Genomic DNA, 19,007 nt, shown 5'->3' with positions numbered 1-19,007 from the left:
TAATAGTACCAGTACAACACATCCAAGACATGTACACACTGGATGTTAAATGCCTTCTGTTATGTTCATTAAAAAGCTCCAAATTGACATTTAAGGAAGGAAAGGTGCATGGGTTTCTGTAGTCTATTCAAACGAGCGCATCCTTTAATGCTTCCAGTTAGTAGGGCTAAAATCTGGCCATGGACAACAGCAAAAAGACTTTTCAATGCCTGGGGTTACAATAAATACGGAGTAGTTGAAGACATTCTACACTAAAACGCTGCGTCAGGGCGACCGCCCAGTAACCTTAGGAGGGAATGGCCAAGATGGCTGGCGGCATGAAAGTTTCATTGGGCTGCATCAATGAAAGGGACTTACAAATAGATGAATGACCTGCCTGTCACTCCCCCTTCCCCTCTCGCAGACCTGTCTGCACCTCTCTGTTGCAGGAACAGAGTGACTGCGCTCTAACGCGGTGACCGCTGGCTTTCCCTAGCCTCACGTGCCCCTCTCTCCAGATTGAGCACAGGGTGCACCTCACACAGTGACCGCTGGCCTCCCTTCCTTCACAGGTCACTCTCTTCAGACTGAGTGAGCACAGGGCGCTTTCAAAGCCCCTTGCGCCGCCTGTGCACCACTTTACGCATGGGTAAAAGTGGCGCACAGGCGGCCAAGGGGCTTGTATATAAGCCCCAGAGTGGTCTCACGCAGTGAATGGACGCCTCCCCCTCAGACTGTCACCTGACTGAGCACAGACAGCACTCACGAAGCGAACGCTGCCCTCCCTCCAGCAACGTGTCCCTCTCTCCGGAGCGGTCTCAATAGTGGCCGATGGCTTCCCCTCGGGTGCACAGCCGGCCCGTCCTCTTCACTTCCAGGTGCCGGTGCAGCACTGACTGGGTGGCAGCCTCTCCCCTGGCTCCTCCTCCACCCGGTACCAGCCTGCTAGAGCCCAATGGCAGCGCTGGCCGGGTGCCGAGTGGGCGGGGCGGCGGGCCTGTGCCCGGTGAGCAGGTAATGGTCCTGGGAGTGGTTGTGCCGATACACCTTGTTTAGATTCCGCTGAACTCCCCGTGCAGGCTGACGGAGCACCGTTCCTGTACCCTGACCTCTAGGGTATGCAGCCGTGCACCCAGCTGCACCCGTGGACTGCGCCCGCGCGCCCCTCTGCCCTCCATCCGTGGCAGCGCCCCAGCCCCTCCATGACCGCCAGCGCCTTGGGAACTTCCTGAGCAGAGTACCGACTGCATTGGGTAAGTTACTCCTCACCCTCTGTCCAGCACGTGCTCCCCAATGAGAGGATACTGCTCTCACTGCGCTGATAATATGAATTCGAATCTAGCAGGAACTATTTGAAAGTGTGCCACGAATTCGATTTTTATTATAGTATTAAATAGTTGCATTATGTTTTTTAACTGGGCTGTCGTCCTCTGAATTGCAATTAACCCTATACTGTATACCTGTATAACTCACCCAGTCCGTTTTTGCTGTTACATTGTGGGATTTTCAGTCCTGTGTACACTAATATAAAATAAGAGCTAGCTACAAGTCCCAGAATGCTAGAAACAAATCTGAACTGGCTATGCAGGGTCCGAACCATTGCCCCTCCCCCCTGCCCCCACACACACATTCATGTACCAATAAACAGCTATTGTTTGCCTCAATTGACACCCCGCTGGGTGAGCACTGCATCTGTTGCACTATTGATAGTGACGTGCCGCCCCTGGTCCAGACACCGTTATATATGTACGTTAAAAAGTGCCTCGTTTGTACTGGGACTCTCCAGCCGCCGCGTGCAGCCTGATGGTAAATGAAACGCGGTGCCCAACTCTACCCCCCTTCGAACAATACCGAGCGCACTGCCAAGTCTGCCATGGTACCCGTCCCTGCTGCCTGGCGAGAGCTGATTACAATCTGTTCCTTCCATTTCCCCCCACTGGCAGGTCGGTGTTCGTTATTTGCGTCATCTGGTTATTCGTTATTTGCGTCATGTGGACATACCCAGCACTTTGTGTCCAGACATGATAATAACATACCTTGGAATGGATGTAGCCTTTCATTGTTGCGCGGCTCCGGCTTGGGTTTCAGGGAGGCAGACTTTGTTACCAACCTCTATAGCTGGAAGGGCTGGTTGGTTGGTTAATGCACCTGCTGCCGAGAAATCTGCGACGTGCACGTCACAAGCAAATACCCCTCCGGTGTCGAGCGAATTAGTACTTGTTTGACAGGACGCCAGTCGCAGCAGTCACAGAAGCACACGTCTGTGGTGGCAAACATTGCGTAATGGGGTATGACTCAGGGTACATAACAGCATTGGATAAGCCATGGGGTTATAGGGATGGTTCTGGGGGATTAGGATAAGTAACTGAACGGAACACCACTTCGGACATCATCATTTAAAATATTACATTTGGGGAAAATGTCGTGCAGCTTTTAAACCGATAGCAACATTCTCACAGTGCGTTAGATTTCGACCTTTACATTTCTTACTTTTGAATTTTGGCGTTTGTTGCTATTAAATACAGCTTGCAACCTAGATCCCCTATGGTAAAAGGGAAAAAGAGGCAGGGCAACTTCCACAGTCTGCATTTTTTTAGTTTGAAAGAAAATTTTATTGATAAAAGCAAAGGTATCAATACAGGAGTCATAACAATAAATTCATGTCAAAACAATACAATAAATTCATGTCAAAACACTGCAATAAATTCATGTCAAAACAATACATTAGATTGCACTACACAAAATGAAATCGGACTTATGAATAAAAAATAAACCACTAATACATAAAAATTAAATCATATAGGTATTGGAGTTATAAAGAAATCTGGGAACGCACAAGGGTTTCAAGGGGGTTTCAGAACCTCTTGCTGAGACGGTTTTAGCTGGGAACATTTTTTGGCGCACATGTCAAGGTAAAGTGTAACAGGGGACCTCAGGTCTAAACGCTTCGCTGCCATCTGTATAGGATGTACAAAGGAGGTGTCCAACCTATGATTATGGCAAACAACATACCACCATGCCTTATAAGAAATTTTTGTAAAATCCTTCCAATTAACAGTGATCTGCTGAAAGGCAGCCGCCAAAAGCAAATCAATAATTTTAGTATTAACTGTAACATTCTCCCAGCACGGTGAAAGACTCCCTAAGAAAACATGGGTGATAGAAAAGGATAATGTAGTATCAAAAATCAGATTAATTTGGGACCAGACTTGCTTCCAAAAACTGTCTACAAGAGGGCACAACAATAACATATGCAATATATCAGCTTTTGGGGAGGAGCATGACCAACAAATATCTAGAGTAGTCGCAAATCTGCTACTCAAAGCACTCGGAGTAAATAAAAGTCGATTATACACAAAGAACAACGTTTGTGTTATGTTAGCTGCCCTGGAGGATTTGCGCAGTTTAAGCCATATATTATTCCAAAGAGATACTGGCCACGAGAATTGAAAATCTCGTTCCCATGCTTCTTCTATTTTAGACTTCTGCCTAATGATGTCCTTCCCTTGTAGATACTTGTATATGCTAGAGGCCGAGGGTTTAGTTTTAAGTAGGGAAGAAAGCTGTGAAGAGGGAGTCTGGAAGGTAGAGGCACTGGACGTAGCAGACAATTGGTCGAATCTATCCATCACAGCCAACTTGAGTAAATTATATTTATGTATGAATGAGGCAGGTAAGTTGAACAGTTGTCTGAGTGAATGAAAGGGTAAAAAACTTGAATTTGAGAATAACTGGTGTATCCATATTAAACCTTTCCGTCGCCAACTCTTCCAATAAATTGGTTTATTGCGGATAACTAGGTCTTTATTATGCCATATTGTCGAACTCAGGAAGTAGTCAATAGTGTTAGGGGGCGGAGAGGGTGACGAAGCCAGAAGTTTAGAAGTCAGTTTAATTATGGGAGTGGACACCGCCTGCGGTTTGCGTGAGAAGGAAAGATACTCAGAGAAGGAAAAAGGAGAAAAGAAAAGACGTTCAATTGTGATCCATAATGGGCATTCCTCCGAGGGGTCAAGCAACCAAAGTGAAGCCTGACGCAGAAGAAAAGCTCTTTGATAAGCCTGAAAATCGGGAAAATTAACTCCCCCCTCTGTTTTAGGACGCGTTAATTTAGCTAGAGACATTCGAGGCCTCTTTGAGTTCCACAAGAATGAGGAGACGGTGGAATTGATCTTTTCAAAGAATTTGGCAGGGATGGGAACTGGAATGTTAGCAATGGTGTACAATACAATGGGTGACAACATCATCTTTATAGTATCCAAGCGACCCCACCATGATAGGTAAAGGGGGTGCCACTTGGCCGCTAAGTCAGCAATTTTCTGTATACATTTATTCAAGCATAACGCTACCGTGTCTGATATTGAAGGGGTAACGTGCATGCCTAGATACTTAATATGGGAGGAGCTCCATGTGAAATTTGAAGCACTAAAGTCCACCTTAAAAGTGTACTTGGTCAGGGGAAGAATCTCACATTTGTCATTGTTTAACTTGTAACCAGAAATATTAGAGTAAGCCTGTACCTCAGCCAGAAAGGCAGGAATAGAGACGCTAGGATTGGACATAAAAAGTAAGATGTCATCAGCGTAAGCAGCCAATTTAAGGTGAGTGTTTGCTGATTGGAAGCCAAATAAATTTGGATTCTGACGTAGCTTAGAAAGAAAAGGCTCCAAGGCTAAATTAAAAAGGAAACGAGAAAGAGGGCAGCCCTGACGGACTCCCCTGCCTAAATCAAAAAACAAGGAAATCAAGCCATTAGCACAGATAGCCGCACGTGGATTGGAGTAAAGACGAAAGATCAAGGATACGAACTTGGGACCAAAACCAAACCAACTAAGAGTATAGAACAGATAGGTCCATTCAACCCTGTCAAATGTTTTCTCAGCATCAAGTGCAATTGCCGCAAGGGAGTGTTTTAAGGCTGAAGATTTAGACAGGACATTAAAAAGGAGTCTTGTATTGTCCGTTATAAATCTGCCCTTGACAAATCCAGATTGTTCCTTACCTAATAGGTCAGGCAGGAAGGAATCTAGACGTATAGCTAAGGCTTTGGAATTTTTTTTATAATCAATATTAACCAGGGAGATGGGTCTGTAATTTTTGCAATACCTATGATCCTTACCTTCCTTCGGTATGAGACAGATGTGTGCCTCTGAAAAAGACCCTGAGGAGCTACCCAATGTATTAAAGAAAGTTATTAGAGAATGTAACTTGGGCAACATGAGTTTGGAAAAGTGCTGATAAAATTCTACTGTAAAGCCATCAGGCCCAGGCGCCTTGTCTTTTTTAAGTTGCTGGAGAGCCTTTGATAATTCTTGCTGTGTTAGGTCCAACTCCAGAGAGGCTAGATCTGGCAAAGGGTGAGGGGGTCTTTGGAGATTCGAGAAAAAGTGAGATAAAGAATGATCAGAGGGTTGAGACTCCGAGGCGTAGACGGATTTGTAGAAGAGAGAAAATTCGTTCAGAATATCGGCATCTTTGAATTTTAAATCCGAACGATCGTCGAAAATAGATTCAATGTTAAGTTTATTGTGTTTAACTTTTAAGTAATTAGCCAGAATTTTCCCGGCCTTATTTTTACCTCCATAAAATTTGGCACTAGATTTTAACAAATATAATGAAGCGTCCTCCATTGATTTCTTGTTAAATTTCAATTTAGCATTGATGAGAGATGTGAGAGACTGTTTTGAATGTGAGGTGTAAAAAGAGTGCTCCAGTTTTTTGATGTCCTGCAAAAGGTCCTTAGTGAATTTACGTGAGATTTTCCGCCTCTTAGCAACAAAGCCAATAATAAAATCCCTCGCTGAGGCTTTAAAAGCATCCCATATAGTTGAGAGGGGCATAGAGTGGGTTTGATTCAACATAAAAAACTCATCAAAAAATGTGGTAAAAGAGGCAGTAAATTTTGGGTCCAGGAGAAGGGCATTGTTGAAGCGCCACCTTTTGGGACCTGTAACCTTAGGCAGAATCTCTAGACCAATTGAAACAGGGGCATGATCCGACAATAAAATAGGGCCAATTTACGCATGTGTAAGGGTTTGTGAGATGGAGTGGGAAACAAAAACATAATCAATTCTTGACTGAGTTTGATGCGATGGAGAATAGAAAGTGTACTCTCTGGTGGTCGGATTACAGAGACGCCAAGCGTCCAAAAGCTTGTGCTGGGATACAACTCGTACAAATGATTTCTGAGGCTTATTAGGAATATAGGAAACTCTGGAATTCCTATCTATAAACGGGTCAAAGACCTGGTTACAGTCGCCAGCCAAAATGAAATTATCCTCCATGCAGAGAGCAACCTGTTTAGCCAACGTGGACCAAAAAGAAGGTTCTCCACATGTAGGGGCGTAGATGTTAAAAAGAGAAACAGGAACACCCTTCAAGGACAATTTAACATTCAACCATCTTCCATTAACATCGGAAGCTTGAGCCAGTAACGAAAGCGGGAGGGACTTACGGCAAAGAATCATCACCCCATTCCGTTTACCATCACCAGGGGAAGAAAAAACTTTCCCCACCCAACCCCTTTTCAATTTTAATGATTCAGCATCGGAAAGGCGAGTCTCCTGCAGAAAAACAATATCCGCGTCTAGCTTGGCTAGGTGGGTCAGGATTCTTTGCCGCTTAATGGGAGAATTTAAACCCTTAACGTTCCATGTAACCAATTTCAAAGGCATAAGTGTTCAAAAATAGCACAAAATGCAACCATAAAGCAAAAGTCCAATGCAGTACAAGATCAGTATAAAATAGAAAAGAGGTATGGCAAAAAAGAAACACTTTGTCTAGAGACGTAGAAAAAATGAAAAGACGAATCAAATACATACAAAGTGAGAGAAATAAGTAACACCTGAAACTGAAAATAGACTACCTCAAGAATGAAATTGAGTGAAATACTAAAGGTATTAAACCGTAAGATACAAAGAGCAAAAAGGAAAATAACACAGAGGGTAAGAGGGAAAAGGGAACGTGAAAGGAACAGAGAAGGTGAAGCTAAGACGTGAGAGCATAGGAAACAATAGGATAATAATAACATACCTACACGGGGAAAGACCAAGTGAAGACGAGGGAGGGGGTGGAACCACATGGAATGGACAAAATATCCAGGGGTCAGCTAGACGGACAACCGGAAGAACTTCACGAGAAATGAATGTAATATTTGCAGAGGCAAAACAGAAACAATGGCATAAACATTGGCATAAATATAAACAGATAAAACCATAGCATTAATGAGAAAAAACAGAACAGAAGATACGATCTGTAATTAAGACCTAGAAAAGGTCAACAATAGCAAAACCTGAAAACCTGATAAAAGAACATTCTAAAAAAGGAAAAAGCCTATTATGTGAGACAACAATTTAAATAATAGGTAAAGCAAATAGTCATATCAGGCATTGAAAAAGGAAGCATGTCCTGAAGAATCCATAGCCATCGGTTTACAAGAATTGATGTAGCTTTGTAGCCGTAGAGGATCTTCATAAGCAATTCTTTTGTTATTATGTGTGACTTTAAACAGACAAGGATGGAAAAGACCGTATCTGGCTCCAATTGAGCGCAAGTCTGGCCGCATGTTTAAGAATGCTTTACGACGGTTTGCAGTAGCCTTGGCATAGTCCTGAGCAAAAAATAAGGATGAGCCACACCACGTGATCTTCGAAGAAGCTCTGACTGCCGAGAGGACTTTCAACAAATCCGTATATTCCAAGAAATATAAGATAACGCTTCTAGGTCTTGACGAGGACGAAGCTTGTGATGGGAGACGACCTAAGCGATGCGCCCGTTGGATGTTGAGCACTGTTCCATCTGGCATGTTGAGCAATTTTGGAAGGAATGATTTGAAGAAAGAAATAGAGTCCGCACCCTCAAGACCTTCTCCCAGGCCGTAGATGCGGAGATTATTCCGCCTGTTACGATTTTCCAATTCCTCGACTTGTTTCTGAAGTGTAGTGACTTGAGATTGAAGATGAGAAACGGTGACGCAGGTTTCCTTGAAGGAGGAGATGTTTTGTTCAACAGAGGAGACTCTTGTCTCAAGCTGAGACCAATTGTCTGTTAAAATTTGTAATTTGGTGTTAGTTTCTTCCATGAATGGACGAAGAGCTCTTATTTCCTCCAGAAGTAACTCCAAAGACACAGGCGAAGCCGTCTTGGGAGGTGTTGGAGGGTCCTTTTTCAAGCATTTGGTATTGATCTTCCCGGAGGCAGCGGACGGAGGCTCCATGGCAGTGTCCAAGACTTGAGAGGCAAAGGCTGAAGAGTCTATTAGTTTAGAGAATTCCGAAAAGACTTTCGAATTCTTGACAAAAATGCGTTTTGGCTTGGAACAAAAGGAATGAGCCAGCTTCGTTCTGCCCATAGAGCACACTCCATGCACTCCGTAGTGATTCAGGCGAGTTGGAAAATGCAGTGAAAAGAAATTATCCAGAGGGAGGGTGGCGTCACCAGTAGGTAATGTGGGATGCTAAGCAATGAAGTATATCAACAGAATATTGCAAAAGCACCTTTCACAAAAAAGAAAATCCCAGTCATATTCCAATAGGCTACATGACCAACAAGAGGCCAAGAGGCAAGGGTGGTGAGAAAAAGAAAAAAAAAAGAAAAAAGAAAAAAAAAAAAAACTTAGCACCACCTATGAAGGTAAATAAGCACTTGCGCTGATAATTCCTCAAGGCTGCGAGGGTGAAGACAATAGCATTGATAAAGAAGGCTCAAAATGGCTGCCAAGTGAGAAGCACAAGAATTGCTGAAAAGTCAGTCAGTGAAATAACGCAGCATCAAAGGAACGAGTAGCCACACAAAAAATCAGCCCAAAGACATCCAAATACAATCATAAGAGGGCAAATGGACAAGCTGAAAGCAGACGCATGGTTCTTGTCAGGACGCACGCATTCGCGTGAAAAAACAAAATGGCGGCCGCGCTAAAGAGAGATCCTCGACATCGACTTACAGCGCCAAACCGCCTGAAGACGTGTCTCTCAAGTCCGCAGGCATTTTCCGACGTGCAGCCGACTTTCAGGCAGCTGTTCCGTCCTCCAGCCAGGCGGCAGGGTGCCGCGAAAACAACGAATCCTTCCGGTGAGCCGGGAGCCTCACCTGTATGCCGCCATTCGGCTCGGGCGCCAAGCCACGCTCCCCACAGTCTGCATTTTTCCTAAATATCGTTGTCACTTTCGAATACATTATTCCCTCACCATGTCCGTGAACATCACTCTAGCCCTCACCCACACCCTCACCCTAGCATAACACTGACCCTCACCCTGATCTATGGCACACACGTACCCTGCCCCCTCTTTCGCTCTACCCACAGCACTAACCTCTCCCCTTTAAGCTTTACGTCACCCTAGCGCCCTGAAGATTTCGCTAAGCCAAATCTACTATTAATCCCATTACTAATCCAACTAAAACCCATTTAAAAAAAAAAAAAACTACAATTTATAAGTCATTTATCTTTTTCAGACATGTTTGTGATTCTTTTCTTAGTGCAGAGTTCTTGTTCTCAACCCGTCGGTTTCTTAAATGTTAGACGTGGAATTTAAGGCATGTGTGGCTTTTTCATTAACCCTTTAATTGAATACTGATGGAGGCTTGCTCCAAAGAGTAAGAGGGCAGTGGGTGGCAGACAGAAAGGGGGAATGACTCGTCCTTTCTCCTTCTTGGTTGTGTTCATGATACTGTAGGCGAGCAGTCAGGCCTGGAAGCAGTGATTTCCCAAAAACCCGTCCTTATAAGGGTAAGAGAACTAAAATGTGGTAGGATCGCACCTGTCTGAAGCCACACTTAATCGAAGTCAATATATCTGTTGTAGGAGATTAAACTCTTATTGGAAGGTTTTTACGTTGTTAATATGTAACACTTGCTAATTATGATTTAGTTTCCCAGAGGTCTGGGGAACGGACAGGCTAAATGTAGAGGGTTCATGTGCACCAGTGTTTGATGTGCTCAGCTGCCCACTCAAAAAGTGCTGTACAACTTGTGAACAGCTAGTCGGTGCCATAAACAACACTTCCACGAGTTATGTTCTTCTTCAGTGACCTGTAGAAGATTGAAATGCGGGCAATAAACAGTAAAAATAAAATTAAAAAATAACATTCAGAAAAGAAGGTGAAATTACCACACATTTTTGGTTACAGTTTTTCAAGGAGATGATTTTCAGTGGTCAGTTCATCGTGATCAATAGTTGAAGCAAAAAAAAAATGCTTGGTGGGAGGGAGGTTATATTAAACCCAGAATTATTATGGTCTCTAATGTTCTTTTGGATTTTGAGTGTTTTATATATAGGGGTCCAGACTTGAGTGCATTTATTTTTTTGAAATTTCTCCTGTATTGATCCATATTTATATTTTCATCATTTTACCAGTTGGTATCCAAATATGATTTTAATAGCATATGTTATTTATCATACAATATATGAATACATGTGCAACTAGTATTTTTTCCTATTTATTGATATGAAGATTATACACTCGCTCCAAGATACCTGTTACGTTTTGTGCTACATTAGGTAGCCATGTACTATATGCATATATGCTTTAAATGCAGTTTCATTAGAGCACTGATTTGATTGAATTTCCATCCCACTCATACTGGAAGGCATCCAAGTACTGCAAAGGTCAGTTCTCATGCAACAGATGAAAATACATTGTAACGTCCAGCTGCTGTTTGATCAGCTGATTGTTCAGCTGGGAGACGAAGACGAGGAGCCCGCACCCTCTCTTCTCTTTACCTAGAAGGCTGATCCCTCTGCTACTAGGCTGACATCCCTCAGAAGGCTCCAGATCTTCCAGGGCTGGGTTTATGGTGGTCCAAAGTCTGATGTCTGCATTCTATGGTAGATTAACAGTGACTTTCATAGACAGGTAGCCACACTTGGAAAAGGCATGGACCACCTTCTGCACCTATAGAAAAAGGGCACTAGGTTAGGCATGCCTGCCCTCCTCCTCGACTGACTCTCGATGATAGCATAGGCCCTATAGCCTAACTGCTCCTATAGGCTACGGGGATGTTTTGTTTATTTCCATTTTATCCCTGTATTCCCCTTCACCCATGTCATTCCTTGCAGTGTTACAGGTGGTATTTCTTAAATTGGGTATTGTTGGACTAACCAGGGAGAGGAGTTGGCCTAACGGCTAGGGCGATCGACCTCTAATCTGGGGAACCGGGTTCAAGTCTCGGCAATGACCCTGAATATCCTGTGATTCGGGGCAAATCACTTAATCCGACCGTGCCTAATAACAATGAATGTCTCTTCATGTAATGCAACTGGTGCTATGTAAAGCGCTTCAATAGGGTCAAGTTCGCGCTATATAAAACTCTGTTAAAAAAAACAACCAATGTCAATTCATATTGATATGCTGTATAGAATGCTTTACTTTCTATATTTTACTGTATGTAGGGTGGCCACCTCCTTCACTGTTTCCTGAAGGACGTTTGTGTGATAAGCTAATACATTTTTGGTGTTGAGGTCTTGCCGGGTCTGGTGGCTCAGTGGATTAATGCGTCCACAGCAGGGACCTGTTTTCGACCTCATGGTCACAGGTTCGAATCTTGGGGGGTCCACCCAGCCTCTCATCCATCTGAGGTCGACAAAACGAGTACCATTGAGTTGTGTAACAATAAACATCTGTTATGCAGCGCCAAGATGCCTACTGGTGAACATGTGCTTTACAACAGTGGCGGCTCCTTCGCTAAGGTGGGGGAGCATCACCCCACTGCCTTTAAGCAGTGTGACTAAGGAAAAATAAAATGCTAATAACTTGTTGTTATTAACATTTTATTGTTTCCAGCTGCTTTGCGGGCGGGACTGCTCTGCTCTCAGGGCAGGGGACGAGTGGTTTGCCCACTCCAAGTGCCCATGAATGCTTGGCAAGCCCTCTGGGGCTGGCCAAACAGTCATGCGCACATTGCATGTTCTCCATGCATTCTGTATTACAGCCTGCTTGGAGAACATGCCCAGGCCCAAGTCTCCATCTGAGCACCGAACCACAGAGCTCAGACCAATCACAATGCTGTATGATTGCTCTGGGAGCCTGGGTGTGCTTCCTGATTGCTGTACGGCCGCATCCGATGAAGCAGAGATGCGGGACTCTGTGATATTGTACGTGTTTTTTTGGCATACCCCATCCTCCTCTCCCCCCCCCCACCCCGCCACCCCTCCACCCCCACTCCTGATCCGTGCCGGCAACCACTGCTTTACAATTACTCATGTTATGTTTTAAATTCATTGGACTCATTCACCTGAAATTAATGATTTGTAGATGAAAAGTTCGGGATTGGAGACAGTGTCCATTATGATCTGGAGTGAGGAGGTCACTCTAACTGAATGCCTTATATCTCTGACCATTCACACATCATCTATTGTGCTGCTGTCAAGCTTGTATTGCCCTGGTAATACTTTATTTAAAGTTCTGGAAAAAAGATTACTGGTAGCTGAAGTCCTCCGCAGCAATTCCAGCTAGCTCACACAGCCCACTATTACTCGGAGAGCCCACCTCTGAGGTGTAAAGTAATTCCTGCGCAAAACTGTGGATCCCTCAGTTCCATTATATGATCCCAAACAAGAACGGACAGGAATCTTATTTTTTTCTTTAAGGAAAAATTGTAGCTTGTCTCTTATTTGTTGAACCAACATGGAGTAGGCTTCCTGCTCAGTGGACATGAGAGGTGTTGGTAATTCCGACTGGCGAATAATTGGAAAGAGGATTGGACTGACTGGATAGCCTGGCTACATGTTGAGGCCTTTCTGAGTCTTATAGTTGCCCTTTCCACGTTTCACACTGCACAGCCATTTTTCTGGAAGGCTGAGTGACAGCACGGGGAGATTATCAAAAGACTTGTTGGGTGCTCTCGCATTCCTCCTTGCGGAAGTCGTTCTGATATTGTGCAAGAGCAAAGCACTGATATGACAGAGGAAGACGTGTGGTGGATCTGCCTGTGCACAGCCACTCTGTTGTGGCACTAATGTTGGTGAGTGATTGTGCTGATGAACACTTCACATAGACGTGACCAGGCATGAAGCCGCACTGCCCACGTGTGCTAGTGAGACATTCATTCGGTTGATGAACTTTTCTATCTTAGCATTATGATCAAGCAAGGAAAACAAGCTGCATTAAAAAAAAGTTACTTTATTCAAAAAGCAAACACAGACATGGGGGTCTGCTGTCCCCAGCAGTCCACCATCCCTGTGTTGTTGCCCATTCCCACTGGGTCGCAAATTGTGACCTTCCTCATGAATATTGACGAGGCAGGTCATTTGCGACCCCATTTGGAATTGAAAAATGTGCCTGAGACACATTAGTATATTTACTTTTGCGACTCACAAATTGCGAGTCGCAAAAGTAAATAGTCATACATGTGGGCCTTAGGGCCCACATGTATAAAGAATAGGAATAGCTATTTCCAATTAGAGAGTTAATCCGAATCGCAATTTGGAATTTACTATTCCTTATGTATGGAACCTTTTGTTTCATACTTGCAGTTCCTGGTGGGTTGCAAATCGACCTACCTCATGAATATTAATGAGGTAGGTTGCAGTTTGCGACCCATTAGAAATTGCAGTTATCACAGGTGTGGTGGCCTGCTAAGGTAAGCAGACCACCATGTCTGTGATTGCCTTTGTATAAAGATTTTTCTTTTTGTTGAAATGTAACCCGTTTTTCTTAAAGGAAAATGGGATGCATTTCAACAATAAAAAATGAAACGTTTTGTTTTAATTGTTTAAGAGCAGGCAGTGGTACGCGGGACAACTGCCTGCTCTTAAAAAAAACTTTCACAACTTTTACAAAGGGGAAGGGGTCCCACGGGGACCCCTATACATTTGTGTATACATTACCACTGGTAAAGTGTGAATGTTTTGCCCACATTTCATTCATAAAACATTCGTGCATACCATCGAGATTCGGTATTTGGAAGGGACACCCATTCCACGTACAGAATCACAAAACCCAAATTTCGATTCTGTAACAAGTTACTGAATAGCAATTTGGGCTTTGTACATTCCAAAAAGCATTTTTCCGGTTGCAAAAGGCCCAATTCTGCGAATCGGCCTTTTTGCCACCGGAAAAATGCTTTGTACAAATGGTCCTTTATTCCTTATTGAATATGTTCCTTTTTATATTCTTTTCAGAACACTGTCTTTATTTTTCGACTATCAGTGGATCTTCTGAGAAATCCGAGGACTCTTTAGTGAAACAATCTCTCATCAGCCAGAGTGTTCTTAAAACTTCCAGGAACTTTGATGAGGATTTGTACTCTGTGATTTGATCTGTGCGAGTTTCAATCAACTCAATGGGTTTTGGTTTCCTGCAAAAAAATCTTTGCAAACAATAGATGTATTTTTCAATAGTACATTAGATGAGCTTTGTTAAATAGGCATATAAGTATACAGTTGGAAACGGTTTGTAGGAGCCAAATTGGGGTTTCATGTTAATTCTGTGTGTGTCTTGCAGCACAAACAGGCAAATTAGAGCCAAGCAAAAGAAAATCTGATTCATCATCCTAGGTTCGACTTGAGAATAGTTGCTTTTTAGAGATGTTGCACCGGTTTACAGGTAAAGAATTGGTATGACACTCAGGGCCTCATATATGTGTTTTTGCCGTAGGGTAGCGCAGCAGGCCTTCCTGCTGCGCTGCCCTACGGCAAAAGAAAAGGGCAGGAATGCGCCTTATCTATGAGATACGGGTCATTCCTGTCCTTTTCCCCCATGCCAGTGCACAATAGGCTGCTGTGCGCAAACTCAGGCTCCTTAGCACCATGGTGCAAGAGTGCCTGCGTTGAGGGTGTGATTGTTTTTGTGCAGGACTGTTTCCGTCCTGCACAAAAACAATCACGAGGCTTTTTCCATGTGTGCTGCAACACAGGTAGAAAAGGAAAAATTAGGAGAAATATATATATTTCTACTCATTGTGCTTCCCTTACTCCTCCCCTTGGGAGGCGTACGTTTTTGGCGCTGCTTCAGATTTACGATTTGTCGTAAATCTGGGGCAGTGTCAAAATGCCATGGATGTTGGTGGGAACGCCCCCAGCAACACCCTTTGCCCACCCCTTTAACGCAGAAAACTGTGTTAAAGGGGACAATATTTACAACGTAGCATTAAGCCAAAAAAGTGCCTCATAAATATGGAGCAGGCTCCTGCGCCACGGAACGTCACAAAAAGTGGCGTTCCGACTGCGCAAGGGGCCTCATAAATGATGCCCTCAGTTTGCAGTTCAATTGGAGAGAGAGGAATGTGTCGTTCTAGGAGTATGCAATATATATCCAGGCCTGGATGATATAGAATGTGCTAGCTCTTACAGGGTTGAATCTAAATCCTCTTGGAAGCACACAATATACCAATCCCACTTTTCCCTGACCTGTTAAGACTTGAAATGACCAACTTAACTTGGCTAAAGTCATAGCTCTCTAATTTAAAACTCAAAATAGGACAGCTGTTATACAGTCCACTATATATTTTTATCTGGTTGTTTGTAAGTCTCTGTTCAGTGGCCAGCATGCATTCTCCATCACTGGACTCCAGCAGTGCCAAAATAAAGTTGGTCAAGCTGTATGCAAATTGTAAATGTGAGAATACGTTGTAGACAATCTGCACCAGTTGCCACCATCTAGTCGCATACAGTGTAATGTGCTAAGTGTAACACACCAAACTGCATTAGTTGAGAACATTAAATATATAATCGTGTTTCCGATAACTTATGGCCCCCTAAAAGCTTCTTTCTAGTTCATCACCCAAAATTAAGTGTCACAAATTAAACCAAGTTAAACTAGTATGTGAAGACTTCCTGTGCTTGGTGCTAAACCAAGCAATGGATGGAATGCTTGAATTAATCTCAGCCACTGGTAATCACTCGGGCGCCTCCCAGTCCATCGTTATTTTTCACACCATGTCACTTCATTTTGGACCCACCAATATGCAAATTAGTCTTAACCCTGCTCCAGTGGGAAGGCTTCAGCCCAGAATAGCATGCCAGATCCTTTCAGAACCTGAACACAAGCAAGCCAGGACCAGTTTCGCCCTGATTAGGGCTCATCATTCAGGTAGAGCTTGGTCAGTGGCACAGTGTGCTCAGGACCCACATCTGGGCATAACAGTCCCTCTGGGCATACCAGTCCCACTTAGGGCAACACACTGTAGTATTAAAAAAAAGTGATGGATGGAATGCTTGAATTAATCCCACTTCAAAGCACAGAGAAAAAGCCCTCAGAACGCAAGAGCATGGGGTTTAACCAACCACAAATTACCAAAAGATTCCACTTATGAGGCCTGTGAGAATGTGAGAAGTTGGCCTGGTATATGATGTCCACTAATTAAAGTGGGCACATTGCACCAGGCCAAACAACCCTTATGGTGATTTAAGAAGTCAAAGATAACCTTAGAAAGCTATCCAAGTGGTAGCTGTGGAGAGTAGCCTTCAGGCTTAGTCTTGAACGAATGTTAAGCAGTTTGTTTTACCAGAATGCAACCATATTGTATTGGTTAAATGAAAGGAGAACCACACAGTAGTTATAAAAATATGTATTTATTATTATAACACACCTTAAGTACCTCACAGTATCTGCTACACGCCGATAAACACAAAGCACACAATACTGTAGCACAGAAACAATCGTAAGTAGCACTAATACACAGTGGGCTCCAGGGGGAGACCAAACCATACACTAAAATAGTGGTATAAGAACCATGACTCAAGTCAAGACCGTGTCTAGAGCTTGTAGAATCGTTGGTACCCCAAGGAACCACCCAAGGTGAGTAAGGAGGGACCCCACGGAGGACCGGTGCAGTGTGAGAACATGACCGCGTGCTACGTACAATTCAATGGGACAGTTGCGGTTGCAGTTTTAAAGTTTAAGGACCCTTCCCTGTGGATTACGAAGAAACCCTTTAGAACATAGAAGGTTGGAGAGCCACCCCACCCATGGATACCGTAGTACCAGACTTACCTATCCCAGGGAAGCCGGGTACATAGGGCTAAAGTGGCGTCAGAAACCGTTGTCGATCTCAATGGGAGTCTTCAAAGAAATGTCACTGCTGGAAAGAAGAAAAGTGTCTGGTGGAACCCGCAGGTGGATTCGTGATGGAAGGAACCTGAAAGCAGAGGGGACAGAGTCTGGGTCACTCAGGAGTGACTAGGGGCTCGGTAGACAATGCCCACCGATGTCGGGTGCTTCAGGTGTGAAGAGGGGGACCATGACTCTGCAGCCACGGGGACCAGGAGACGTCGAGGATGACCAGGAGCCAGATACGAGCTGTCCCATGAAGGATGTCGAGTGCTGAGGGGTCGGTGTCTGGCGGGAGCACCAACAAGCCTTGGCAACGGCAACCCAGAAAGAAGGCCGAGTAAGGTCACGGTCTGGCCCAGGAGACTCACTACAGCAGTGGGAGTCAGGGCAGGCCTGGAGCAACCAGGGGAGCTCAAGAAAAGCAGTGTTGTCCCTCAAATGGACCACAGCTTGTAGGGCCCAGATTGCGAGGAGGCCAAAGTCCTTTGTACGAAACGTGCACAGAGGTTAGGGCTATTGATAGCACAATGCACTTGTTCGGGAATTGCCAACAAACATATGCACTTGAAAAAGTACGCGGTGCACAGGGGTTCGAGTTATGCTGTCCCCACAAGGGATACTGGCCTTAGACTTGGTGAGAGGGCAGCTCAACCACAAGAAACATAGGAACCCACCTCCTGTGTTGCTGGAGCCTTCAGAGTCCGCAGGAGCTCAGGATCAGCATACCAATCAGTTGCGTTACGGTGCCTGCAAATGCAGGGGAGTGACTCCTTCACCCAGAGGGAGATAACTTCAGTTGTCTTTGATGCTCCACATGTCCTGCATGGAGTCTGTATGGTTCACAGGCACAGATGATGCTTTGGACAGAAAGGGAGACGAAGTCGGGTCCAGTCGAAGTCCAGCAAAGTCCAGAGTGTCCAGATGGTCAAAGATCAGTGGTTTCTTGTTCAGAATCTTGTCCACGTCGAATCTAGGGTCCTACATCCAGAGCAGCCCTTAAATACCCATGGGAGAGGGTTGGACAGATTCAGGGGACCCTCCCAGGGGAGGGTCAGGACAGTGGGGAGGATACTCCTCTGTCCTTTGTCCAGTTTCGCGCCAGAGCAGGAGCCAACTGCTCCCAGGACTGGTTTGAACTGGACTATGCACAGGGACACCAAATGTGCCCCTCATGCTGACTTTCAGGCACTTTGGAAGTGCACCCACCCAGTCCCAATACACTAAATCCTGTCTGGGAGGTGGTCACACCTCCCTGTGACAGGATGCCTATTGTCCTGCCTTCCCCTGCTCGAACTTGGCTCAGCAGCATGAGGGCAGAAATGTGTCTCTGATTGGCAGCAACCATTTTGTGCTGTCCAGGTCGAGAAGGCTGGTACCAGGAAGACCAGGCACCCCACGAAACTCACTTCAGAAGGGTGGAATCATACCTCCCACACCAGATACTAGTGTGGAGGTATGATTCCAAGGTGTTTGATACCAAACACGACATGTTTTGTTGCAGCCGTTTTCGAGATAGCATTTTACGCGAGCATATAATGCACCTCTACCTATATGTCTGGCTGCGTCACCGTCACCAACAACCCATGTAAATGGTCTCCAAAGGCTGCAGGGGTGCTGTGTGGAAGGGATTCACTGACACTCTGGACTCCTTCATCCAATGGATCAATCAGTCACAACCCCATTTGAAATTTACCTCTGCTTGCAAATCCAATGACCTACCATTTCTGGACATCACCATACATGTTGAGGAGGGTAAAATTGGTACCACCGTATATCGGAAACCCACGGAACGGAATACCTTACTGCACTATTCCAGCTATCATCCCCGCAGTCTCCGTGATGGCCTGCCTTATGGCCCATTTCTGCGAATCCGCAGAAACTGCAAATGGCGTAAAGACTACTTCCGGGAATCAGTCATCCTTTCCAACAAATTGATCCTCAGAGTATATCCACCACAGTTGGTCTCTCGTGCCCGCAAAAGAGCATGGTACTGTCACAGAGAACTGCTTTTGACGCCCCAAGCTAGACAAGCCAACACCA

The 19,007-nt window shown here is 44.7% G+C and overlaps 1 protein-coding gene across 6 annotated transcripts in view; it reads left to right on the top strand.

The window, feature by feature from the left end:
* Nucleotides 1-961: 961 nt before the first annotated feature.
* Nucleotides 962-19,007, top strand: part of CRACDL (CRACD like) — a 494,556-nt gene continuing 476,510 nt past the window's right edge. For 3 of the 6 annotated variants that reach the window (XM_085622825.1, XM_085622824.1, XM_085622826.1), the window contains exon 1: nt 963-1,232. The gene's annotated coding sequence lies outside the window, so the exon portion shown is untranslated. Of the gene's footprint in view, nt 1,233-19,007 lie in introns of all 6 variants that reach the window. The other 3 variants (XM_085622829.1, XM_085622831.1, XM_085622830.1) reach the window with 2 other exon arrangements.

The sequence above is a fragment of the Triturus cristatus genome, chromosome 8, assembly GCF_964204655.1.
Source record: "Triturus cristatus chromosome 8, aTriCri1.1, whole genome shotgun sequence".
NCBI classification, from domain to species: Eukaryota; Metazoa; Chordata; class Amphibia; order Caudata; family Salamandridae; genus Triturus; species Triturus cristatus.
Note: the sequence above shows the minus strand (reverse complement) of the source record. Positions and strands in the feature narration are given on the sequence as shown.